This window comes from Ammospiza nelsoni, chromosome 3 (genome assembly GCF_027579445.1).
Source record: "Ammospiza nelsoni isolate bAmmNel1 chromosome 3, bAmmNel1.pri, whole genome shotgun sequence".
Taxonomy (NCBI): domain Eukaryota; kingdom Metazoa; phylum Chordata; class Aves; order Passeriformes; family Passerellidae; genus Ammospiza; species Ammospiza nelsoni.
In genome coordinates this window covers 12,383,568-12,394,640 of record NC_080635.1, presented here as the reverse complement: position 1 = coordinate 12,394,640, position 11,073 = coordinate 12,383,568, and the positions used below count along the sequence as shown (strand labels likewise).

General features: G+C 48.5%; 1 protein-coding gene across 1 annotated transcript in view; it reads left to right on the top strand.

The window, feature by feature from the left end:
- The first annotated feature begins 1,534 nt into the window (after positions 1-1,534).
- FOXN2 (forkhead box N2) overlaps positions 1,535-11,073 on the top strand; it is a 30,765-nt gene continuing 21,226 nt past the window's right edge. Inside the window, exon 1 of the mRNA XM_059469202.1 lies at positions 1,535-1,589. The gene's annotated coding sequence lies outside the window, so the exon portion shown is untranslated. The remainder of the gene's footprint in view (positions 1,590-11,073) is intronic.

The following is an 11,073-nucleotide window of genomic DNA, read 5'->3' as shown; positions in this document are numbered from 1 at the left end:
CGCACTTTCAATGCCAGGGTGTAAATGCAACCAAAGGTTGAGAACAGACACCACCTTTGCTGGCCCAAACTCGACCTTCCACCTAATAAATTGAAGCTGGAGGGATCCTGGAGTCAAACGTCTCTCTTTCAGGTTGCCGCCCAGCAGGGCAAAAGTCAGAGCAACACACCCTGATCCCAACGGGCAAACAGTGCTGGGCCCTGCTCCTGCCTCTGCCAAGGCAGCTGAGGGGTGCAGGGCACACAAGGCACGCTGGTGTGCACCTTCAGAGGGACAGCAATTCAGGCAAAAGAGCCTCTTACGGGCAAAGCATTGCTGGTACCAGCAGTGCTAGGTCTATTTTTAATGATTTGGGAATGGAGGATGCTTTCAGCAATACATAATTAATACAAGTGCACTTCTGTTGTCTGCCGAGAGGGTGGGAAGGCCCTGGCGAACTTCTGAGGCTGTGAAAGGAAAAAGAAAAGGATGAAAGAATCATAATGCAATCAATCAGTGAAAATTAGGTAGGAGCTAAATGAAAGTTGCTGAGAATAATTTATTCTGATCAGAAATCTGTGGTTGGGCTCTGTTTCTGAAGATGGCCATGCTTCATGGTGCAGTGGAAGGAGCCTCCCTGTCACTGGATTCGATCTGCCTGCTATAACCCTGAGCCTGATCTATCCTTACTCTTAAAAAACCCAAGAGGTTGCTGTCTGAAACTGTTTCAAATAAAAAAAAAAGAAACAACCCAGCCAGTAGTTCCTCCCAAGGTGGAGTGGAGGAATTTCCTTGAAACGCATTCCCAAAAATTATCACGAGGTAAGCTTCACCTGTATCCTTCAGAAGGTGAGGAAACCTTGGGAAAGTGATTAAACCTTTTTTTTTTTTTTTTTTTTTTTTTTTTTAGTGGAAGATCAGCTCCGAAACAAGACAAGGAACTTCCCGGGGTCCTTCCTCTTTATGATGTTGTAAAACTGCAAGTGCGTGCAGAGCGAACAGCAGAGCTCTTGCCCTGGAAAGCCGAAAGCACAAGCGGCCGGCCACGCGCTGCAAGGCAGGGCAAACACGGCGGCTTCATTTTTGTCAAGAGGATAAAAAAAAAAAAAAAAGTATACATATATGTATACATAAAGAAGGGAAGTGAAACTAAAAGGAGGGTTTCTGCACTTCTATTTTAAAATTTTTAAAATTTAGAAAGCGTGGTATTTCTGGGGGGGAAAAGGGAACTTTTCCGAGGCGGGGCGCGCAGCCCCTCACCCGCTCCCAGCCCTCACGGCCCCGGCGGTGCCAGAGGCGGTGCCGGCGGCGGGGGAGGGCGGGAGCGAGGGAAGGCGGCCGGGAAGGAGGAGGCGGTGGCGGCGGCAGGGGGGCCGTGCTTGCTCGCGGTTGCCATGGGGAGCGGGAGGGCGGCGCCGCCGCCGCTGCGCAGGGAGCAGCTGCTCCCTGACACATCCCCCCGCTGCCATATTGTGTCCGCCGCCGGCCGCGCGGCTTCATGACCGCGGTGAGTGCCGCCCGCGCCCGCCGCCCCCGCGGCCCCACGCCTGCCCGGGCTGCCCCCGCGCCTCCCCCGGGTTTAGCTCTCGCCTTTCCCCTGGGTTTGGGGGGTGAGTTTTTTTTGTTCCCGACGCTCCGCGAGGGTTTCGTGGGGGAAGGGGGAAAGCGCGGGGAGTGTGGCGGCGGGTCCCGCTGGTGCCGGGGAAGCGGGGCGGGGGAGGGCGGTGTGGCCGCTGTGTCCCCTCATTCCCCGCGTGGGGACAACGCGCGGAGGCGGCGCTTCCCCTCTCCAGCCGCTCCCGGTGCCGGTGCGTGGGAACGGGGGGGTCCCCGTGCACCCGCGGCTCCTCCTCCTCCCGGCGCGGCCCCGCGAAGCTTCCGCCCTCCCTCCCGCGGGCTGTACGCGGGTGATCCCCCCTCCTTCACCGCTGCCTGGCGGGGCCAGCCCGCGCTCCTTGCGCGCTTCCAGCTGCGGGCATGGAAAGCGCGGCCGGCACCTGGGAGCGCGGCCCCGCCGTGCCCCTCGCCGCCGGGTCACCCCCGTCGGACCCAGGCGCTTCCCTCGGTGAAATAAAGGCGCGTTCGGCCTCGTTCCCCCGAGCGGCGGGAAGCCCCCGGGGATGTGCGGAGCGTCCGTGGCTTGCGGAGCTGGGGGCAGTGCGGGAGAGGCGCTCCGGGGTTCCCGCGTTTTGGGGTAAAATCCAGGAAACTGCTGGCGGAGTGCTCGGGGTCAGGCTGGGATCTGCACGTGGCCCTTCGGAGTTTTCCCGTCTTTTTCGGGGTTTTTTGGTGAAGTTGGGCCATGAGTTGGTGGCGGCAGCAGCGGAGCAGCATCCCACTGCCTTCCTGCCTTGCCCTGCTTGGACACACCGGCGTGCTTGTGCTCAGGTTCTGTGCGAGCGGAAACTGGCTTTTGTTGGTGAGGGTTTGGATTATGACAGGGCCCAAACAAATAGTAAAAGGAACAAAGAAATAAAATAAACCTTGAAGAGGACCCGATAAACTCATGTTCCCGCCGAGGTGCCTGCCTGTGGATGGATGCTGTGTTCTGAATGTGGAGTTAAACGTGCTGAATTATGGTAGACTTAAATGCTGAGAAAGCATTTTGATTAGCTTTGTGCCTAATCTATGAAATCAAGATAACTTTATATATAATTTACCACCTATGTATGTGTATATATGCACACAGACACTCTCCAGATCTTGTTATTGGTGGGCTTACATTCAGACAAATTTAGTAATAGGTGGGTTGTAATATATTGACATATGAATCATTTAACTTCAGTTGTGTTTCTTGGATTGGGGTCTTTTTTCCCCTCCTTAAAGTCTGGTGTGATGCTACATCTATGCAAGAAAAATTCAGCTGGCATTATCTTACGTCAGAAAACTTGAAGTAGTTTGAAGGCTGCTTGTTTTTTTGGTTTTTTTTTTCCCTTGGCAGGTGCCTACTCGCATTTCCCAAGCTCTGCAGAAGGTAGCTGGAGCTCTGTAGTAGCAATTAGTGCAGCCCAGGGCTCGAGCTGGTGAACTTAGCCGGGTGCCAGGGCGTGTTATCTCTGAGCTCAGCCACGCTGCTGCAGCAGATCAGCTTCTGCTGGGGGCTCACTTGTGTCCACCTGTGCCACTTAACTTTTGTAGAAACAGAGAGGAGGTGGTGATTCTCACTTCGTGTGTTTGAGTTGCCTGGAATACATATAGGACTTTTCTGTGCTTTTGTTTGTTATCAGATGTGCCCATGAACTGATCAGTGCTGCTGTGCAATGTCTACACTTGCAGACTCTGGTGGAGATGCTGTGCTGGCTGCCCTGCAGGTCCTGAAGGGAGTTGGAGGCACTGGCCCTGTATCAATCCAGGCTTGTGGCCCTGAGCACTCTCAGGGACCTTGCTGGGATAAAACTTGGTTGATGTCTTTGTTGGGAGTGTCTGGACCAGAGGATGAAGTTGTGACCTGTTTTGGGTGCTGCTGCTGGGGCTGCTGTGCTGAAGGACCTCCTCAGGGATATTTCAGCCCAGAAGTAAGGTATTTTTTGTCTAAAAGGGGCCCCAGTTAAGGAGTGTGCTGCCTCAACAGCTCCAGCCCCCACAGAATTTCTGCTTGAGGAGCCTTTCAGTGTCCTCCAGAGAGCTCGGGATTGAGGGCACCAGCATTGCCAGCAACTCTCTGTGTCAGGATGTGCCAGTCCAGTAAGTAATGGAGCAGCTAGAGGTGTGTGTAATGGTCCTGCTGAAGGAGAAGTACTGCCTGGCAAGTGAGTGGAGTGCCTTGGAAACAAGACAGAGGCTTAGGGACATGTCAGGCTGATTTTTTTCCATCTTTATTAACAACAGGCTCTGTTCCACTCAGTGCAATAGACTTGAAAACCCGACACGTTGAGCAAAAGCAAACTCTTCTGGTGAATGAGGTAGTTTGGCATCTGAAGATGCTCTGCATGGGTATGGTTCAAACTGGTGAGAAAGCAGCACAAGTTTTCATGTTGGTTTCACTGGGGTTGTAATTCCACCTTCCTGCTCTGTCGATTCCACCCTGCCTACACATTGTTGGGGTTAAAAGGAGCTGGTATTTACAAGAGGAAGTACCCCAGGCTCTCAAGGCTTTTTCCATGTGCAGGTTTGTGATACCTTATCAGAAAGAGCTGCACAGAGGGATTATAGCCAGCGAGGTGGCAGAAAGGATGGGCTTTGGGAGGAGTGATAGTGTGCCCTCAGCCACTGCTGCCATGCACCTCTTGATGCTGTTCCCTGCTCTGGGATAGTCTTACTGCACTGCTGTGGTGCAAAGCAACCTTGGATGGAAATGGATGGATGGAAATGGATGGAAAGCAGCCTCTAGTCTCCATTAGTAAATGGCTGTCAGCAGTCCCGATGAATGCTCACAACCTTTTAGCAACTTCTGGGTTATTCCCTTTGGCTCCTTGAGCATTTGCCATTCTTCCCCTCCTGGTAAATGAGTGCATTTTGTGTAAGGAAGTCTCTCCACTGATGGTAACTTTTCCTGAGGGAAGTGGATGGAGGCAGTGAGTGCCTCATCCCGGTGTGCGTGTGCTGCCACTCCACCACTGAAATGGTGTTGGGCAACTTCCTGCAGCTCGGGGTGACTCATGGTGGAGCCCAGCTCTGCTCTCAACAAGTGCTTGCTTGCAAACCCTGTCCACATGGGGAGGCTCCCTGTGCCTGCATCTGGGCTCTTTCCAGATCCAGTGGCTGCCAGAGAGGACACAAGAGACCCCTGGGATGCTGCTTCACTTCTTTCCTGGCTTGATCTTTATGTGTGATAGGTGTGTGTTTGTTCCCTGGCGCGTTGCACCTGCTGATTTGGTGATGGTGCTGGGTGATGGTGAGCTCTCCATCTCATCCTCACCATGCTGGGTGAAGGCACCAGTTCCATGAGCTCTTCATCTCACATCCTCACTGTGCTGGGTAAAGGCACCAGTTCCATGAGCTCTCCATCTCATCCTCACCATGCTGGGTGAAGGCACCAATTCCATGAGCTCTCCATCTCACATCCTCATCGTGCTGGGTAAAGGCATCAGTTCCACGAGCTCTCCATCTCACATCCTCACCATGCTGGGTAAAGGCACCAGTTCCATGAGCTCTCCCTCTCACATCCTCATCGTGCTGGGTAAAGGCACCAGTTCCATGAGCTCTGCATCTCACTGTGCTGGGTAAAGGCACACAGTGATGTTCCATGGTGCTTCCAAAATACAATTTAGGTCAGACAGCTCGCAGTGCTTGGGTAATAAATTACATGGAATGGAAGAAGTACTGCCTGATGCCAGCCAGCATCTTTATGACCCCTGGTGCTCTGCCTGCTCCCTGTAAAACATTATGGCTGTGGGAGCACGAGGCTTGGATCACTCCAGGCTGGGAGGGTGCTCAGTGCTGGCCTGTGTGGTCAGCAGCTGGGAAACATGGCAGCTGTGTTTGGGGCAGGGATACCCATTTTATTGAGTGGCTGCTCAGGGGCACCAGGACCATTTTAAGATAAGCCTGTAATTTGTGCAGATAGGAATACTTAGACTGAAAGTCAATGATGTGAATTTTGACTTTTTTGTTCTTTTTGCTGAGTGCGTTCAAAATGTTTTCTTGAAATGTTCGGACTAGACTTAGTGCTCCCTTCTTTTTCCTCAAGGGTTGGAGAATGTTAGGGACTCCATTAAATTGACTTCTGCAGGCATCATCACCCACCCCTACTCTTCTGCACGCTCAGTCTTGCTGTCTTCTCTCAGGTTATTTCCAGTACATTCCTACCTTGCAGTTTGTCACTACTTTTAGTTTCCCAGTTTAAGTGTGGTCCTGTGCTTTCTTTTCAGCAGTGTCACTGGGTTTTGTTGTGCTTAGATTTGGGGCAAGTTCATGGTTGCCTAAAAGCTGAGTACTGGGTATTAAGAGAGCTCAGCACCCGGAGAAGTTTCATGAAGTAGAGCTGAAGGACTGGGAACTGGGAAGTTTCCTGCTAAGCAGCATCCACTCATCCCTCATCCTCTGGTGAGTGAGGATCATCCCCAGACCAGTTATCAGCCAGTCTGGTTTGGTTTAGGGATGTTGAGCAGTCAAAAATAGGAGGGTTTTTTGTTTGCTTTCTTCTTTGTTTAAATAGGAAGCCAAATTCCACACTGGTGGAATAAAATTAAAAGCAGGTTGGCCAGGGAGGTCAGCACAGTGAAGAGCATTGCTTTGCCTTCCCTGGGCTCTGGAAGAAATCTTTCACTTTGTGAGCAGGAGCTGGGAAGCAGCAGGTGGGGACAGCTTTGCAGTCACCAAGTTGTCCTGGTAGTGTGGTTTTGTGATACAGCTCCAGTGGGGCTTTCCAGTTAAATCTTGCAGAAGGGTCACTTGGGGTGAAGCTTCAAGTTGTTGTTTTTCACTGGGAATCAGGAGTTTGGGTTCTTTAAAGGCAGAAAAGCTGTGTGGAAAAGATAGCTTCATGCTTTCTAGCATTGGTACATTGGTACTGACACCAGCTGAAATGTAGCTGTGTTCACTTCTGTTTCAAGAGGATGGTAGGGAAACACAAAGAAAGGTTACCCTGGAAAGGGAATTAATCAGAATTATTCTGCAAGTCATTTGCTCAAATGGCTCACTTGTGAACATATCAGTGGTTTACATTTTTTTGCATTTTAGTCCACTTAGCAAGCACAGTATTGAATTTGAGGAGAATGACCCATAAGCATCTCTTGAAAAGCTATTGGCTGTAAAGCATTTTTCTTGAAAGCACTTATTTCCCTCCCCTCCCCTTTTTGTGTCTTACCAAAGGTTTTTCTTAATAGTTAAATTTCAGTGCTTGTTTGGGTTTGTTATTTTTTAATATTATTTTCATGTCCCAATTTCTCTGTTAGACTGTTGTTCTGTGCATGTTTTAAATCTGAGGCACGGGGAGCCAGGTCCAGCAGTGACTGCAGCCTTTGGAAAAGCTTCACATTTGCAAAGTGGAATAAATGTCCCAGAGACTCTGGGTCATGTACAGGGTCTGGATTGGGATCAGGGCATGTCTGAGCTCACATACCATTTTCTTTCAGATATTTGTTTCAAACAAACCACTTATGTGTGTGCATATGTGTGTATTTAATTTAAAAAATGCAAACTTTTAAGAAAAAAAGTTAGATGAAATCTTCCTCTTGCTCCCTGCCCTTTCTCGGGCTATGATAAGGTTTTGTTTAATCCCTTCCCTAGTGCAGGATTTCTTAACTTTCCTTAATATTGAACCTTTGAATTGGTTTTTGTTACTTTTTTTCCCCACCCTGCCTTTAATTATATCACAGGGTGTGGGAGAACACTGACATGAGAGTCTTGGAAGTATTTCTGCAAATTCCTGAAAAACCTCTCTTCCTCTTTGAGCCCACCGATGCCAAGGTTCAAATGAAGCCCCTGAGCTTCTGGCTTGTCCAGTTCTTTGGTTGAAGGGTTTTATTTTCAGTCTGGATTTGAGAAGGTGATAAGTGCCTTTTTAATGTTTTTTTTTTAAACCCATTATTTTTAATTTTCCTCAGCTTTGCAGGCCAGGAGGAGCAGGAAGTGCCCTGCCTGCTGCAGGTGCTGCCCCTGGGAGCATCTCTGCATGTCCTTTGTCACCCAGGGGTTCATCTCTTCCACAGACACTGGGTCCCAGCTCGCTGAAATCTGTGCCTGAGAGGTGGTTTTATCCTCGGAAGACTGTAATGCCTTTAGTTGTCTTGGATACAGACATCATACAGTGTTATAATCAAATATAGGCCTTCCTCAGGGCTGGGGGAGGGTCTCAGCTGACCTCCAGCAGGGCTGGGGGGTGTGCAGGGCATGGGCAGCCCCAGACAAGGGAGGTGATGGGGGAAAGGTTGAATTAGTGGGGGGCAAAGTGGTTTGGTGTCATCCTTTTAATGCTCCTGGTCAGGCAGATGGGTGCTTTTTATTGATGGGTTTGCATTAGTGTGAGGGGGTTTTTTGTTTGTTTATTTGTTTGGGTCATTTTATTTGTTTGTTTTTTGTTGGGTTTCTTGTTGCTCTTCACTCCAACGTGCAAAGACTTGTAGCTGGTGCTGTGCTATGTGCCCAATGACTTGGAAGTTTATCCTCAGCTTGGGTAGGTGAGCAGTGCCAGTCATTTATGTGTCTAATTCTTGGGCTGTTTTGACAACACATATTGATGTATTTGAGGCAGGACAAGCCCTGATGTGTGTTGTAGATGCAAGGGAATATGAAAAATCAATAGAGGAGTTTGCTGTTGGTGTAGTTTGCATGCAAAAGCAGGTACCAATTGTCTTAAATCCTCTTACAGAGCCTGTTTGTGTCAGGACAGAAGTTGTGTGTGAAGCACACCTGCCTGGCTCTGTGACTGAGGGTGCACACCCTGAGCTTGGTGTGCAAAGAGTGGGTGCAGAGCTGCTGTCATTAATGGGATATGGCTGAAAATATTTTTTCCTGGATAAAATTATGTTCCACTCCTCAGACTTGGGCAATGCACGGTAAGATTTTATTTTTATTTTTAAACCTGGAGGGAAATCTCTGCCCTGTTGGCAGGTTCCAGGTCTTCCCACTATTAGGAGAGGTGACCTAGTTGCTTGGCTGGTCCTGCAGAAACAAAAAGGTGCATTTAGTTGTGGAGAAGGTTGTCCTAACCTGGGGCACTGATGCTGTGCAGGTGCCAAAAGGGCACCTTTCATCTGATGCCACTGTAAAGAAGGATCAAGCAGCAAGAGCAGCTCTGTTTTCATGCTAGCTTGGTGTGGACAAGGCTGGGGCACCTTCTGACAAAAAGGCTGAATTCTTTCTTGCCAGTTCAGTGAGTCCAAGCGTGGTGACCATTGAAATGATACCTGCACACTTACACCTGCAATGCTGCTGAGTTTGGAGGAGGTCACCTTTGCTGGGATGGTGGCATCTGCCGCAGCTTTGGCCTGGATTCTGCTGGAGCTGAGACTTCTCCCAAGAAGGGAGAAGTGCTTCCCTGCTTTCCTGAGGATCTGCTCAAGTGGACTTCCAGTTTTGTTAAATGGTTGGCCTTTATTAAAGCAGCTTTGTCTTCATTAAATGCTCACACATCAAAGCATTTGCTCCTGTGGCAGAACATAGCAGTGCTGAAGGTCTTCCATCAAAATTCAATCATAGCTGGGGGTCTTTGTGGGAGCACACAAACCTGGTTTTACCCCGGTGTGCTCTGCTAGGCTGAGGACCTTTCAGTGCTCATCACCTTCCCCAAACTTAGCTCCCTAGTGAGTTTGGGAGAGGGCTGCAAAAAATATTACCAAAAATGGAGCTCCCTCTGATCTGTTTGTGCTTCTCTGGGCTGTTGCCTTGGTACACCTGGCCTTAATCAGCCCCTTCAGACCTGGGCTCTGCTGCTTGGGTTGTGAGTGCTGTGGAGGAGCATGTCTTCACTGGGCTCTGGGTGCTGCACTGGCATGGATTAGCAGGGAGGTCTGCTCCTGGCTTTTATGTGATGCCAAAAATCACACTGCTGGAAGAAGGTTGTGTCTCTCACCTCTTTTCTTATGCACCCTAACTTTTATTTGAGCAGCCTCAGTTGACTTGGCAGCCTTTTAATCTTCTTACCCTGGAATCATAGTCCTCTGTCTGTAATTACCAATGCAAGATGATGTGCACCTCCATTGTGAGGAGCATTTGAGGAGTAAATGCTTTGTTTGGCCTTTCTTTTGAAGGTACCAAAATGAATGGAACTCCTAAGGAGCTCAAGGAGATGCATCCTTGAGTTCCTTAGGATTGGGATGCATGAGGTTCTGCTTCCAGCTGGAAGTGTTAATACCAGTGAAGAGCAATGTGCTGTGTCACTCTGTACTCTTGGGTAGGGTAAAGCACATGGGCAGAGCACAAACTCTTCCATGTTTTTCAGAGGTGATTGATTCATATTGATTTTGCATTTGCCTGGCTGGAGGTTGCCTTCTTGGCTCTGCTTACAGGGCTGGGGCAGTCCCCTTGGGAATTATCAAAACATCTGCACTGGAGAGCTGCTGCTGTGCTCTTTCCTTCTCACACTTTGCTCTCTTTGCTTTCCTTGCTCTCACTGTGGTATTTCTGCTGGGTCATCCCTGAGCACAAAACCCTGCCAGCTTACAGCAGAGATGGCTTTGGTGGATTCCGTGACCCTTATGTAAACCATTAAACCCCAAATATTGGAAGTGGTAATCTTGAAAATGGCATCTTGGAAGCTGTGTTCTCACAGTTGTGGCTGTTTATAGGCAGTCAGAACACACATAGAGGAAAAAAATTGTGGATTTTGGATGTCATTAAGGGTCTGTGTGAATGAAGAAGGGTTCTGGAGAGCTCACAATCTGACCACTTATGTGCCTTCACATATGCTCCAGTGGCATGGGTGTTGCTCCTGTGATTATATTTTTTTCTTATTAGTTGATAATAGTCTAATAATAATAGTCTAATAATGTCTAGAAAAAATAAATTAATTTCTCATGTGTTCATGTAGAAGGTGTGTGAGGTGGTGAACTAGGAAAGGAAGGTAATGAGATGTGGATTTTTGTAATGCATCTAAGAAACGTGACACTAACCTATATTATTTACTTTTAATCATATTTATAACTTTTTATATTTAATAATTTTATTTTTATTATTTAAGTATATTACCTGCAAATAATTTTTATTTTCATGTAGGGCATTAGGTATGCTAATGATTCTCTTCTGTAATACAGTAGCATGCAAACAAATAGTGCATTGAACCACAAAATCTGCCTGATTTTAAGTGCCAGCTTCATCACTTGTTTTATTTTTTCCCTTATATTTTTGACCAGACTAAGTGTGCCCAGGCCATTTTTGTGTTGAAAACAGACTTCATTGCCCCCTTTCCCCTAAGAAAAGAATTCAGTGACCTCAGTGTATGTGTGTGTCAGCATGTGTGTGCTCCTGATCTGCCACGCTGACGGGAGATTTGTAAAGGGAGATTTTGTGCAACATGAACTGGGAGCTAAAATTACCAAAACACGGCTGGGAGGTGTGAGCTCCTGTGTAGCTGCCTAAAGAGGTGCTCAACCAGGGGGCAAAGTTAATCATTAGAAAGAGAGCAGAGCAGCTCACGTTGCAGCAGAGTTGGGGTTTGTCTCACTGTATGAATTTTATCACTAGCTCTTTGTTTGTTTTTTTTTTTCCTTAATT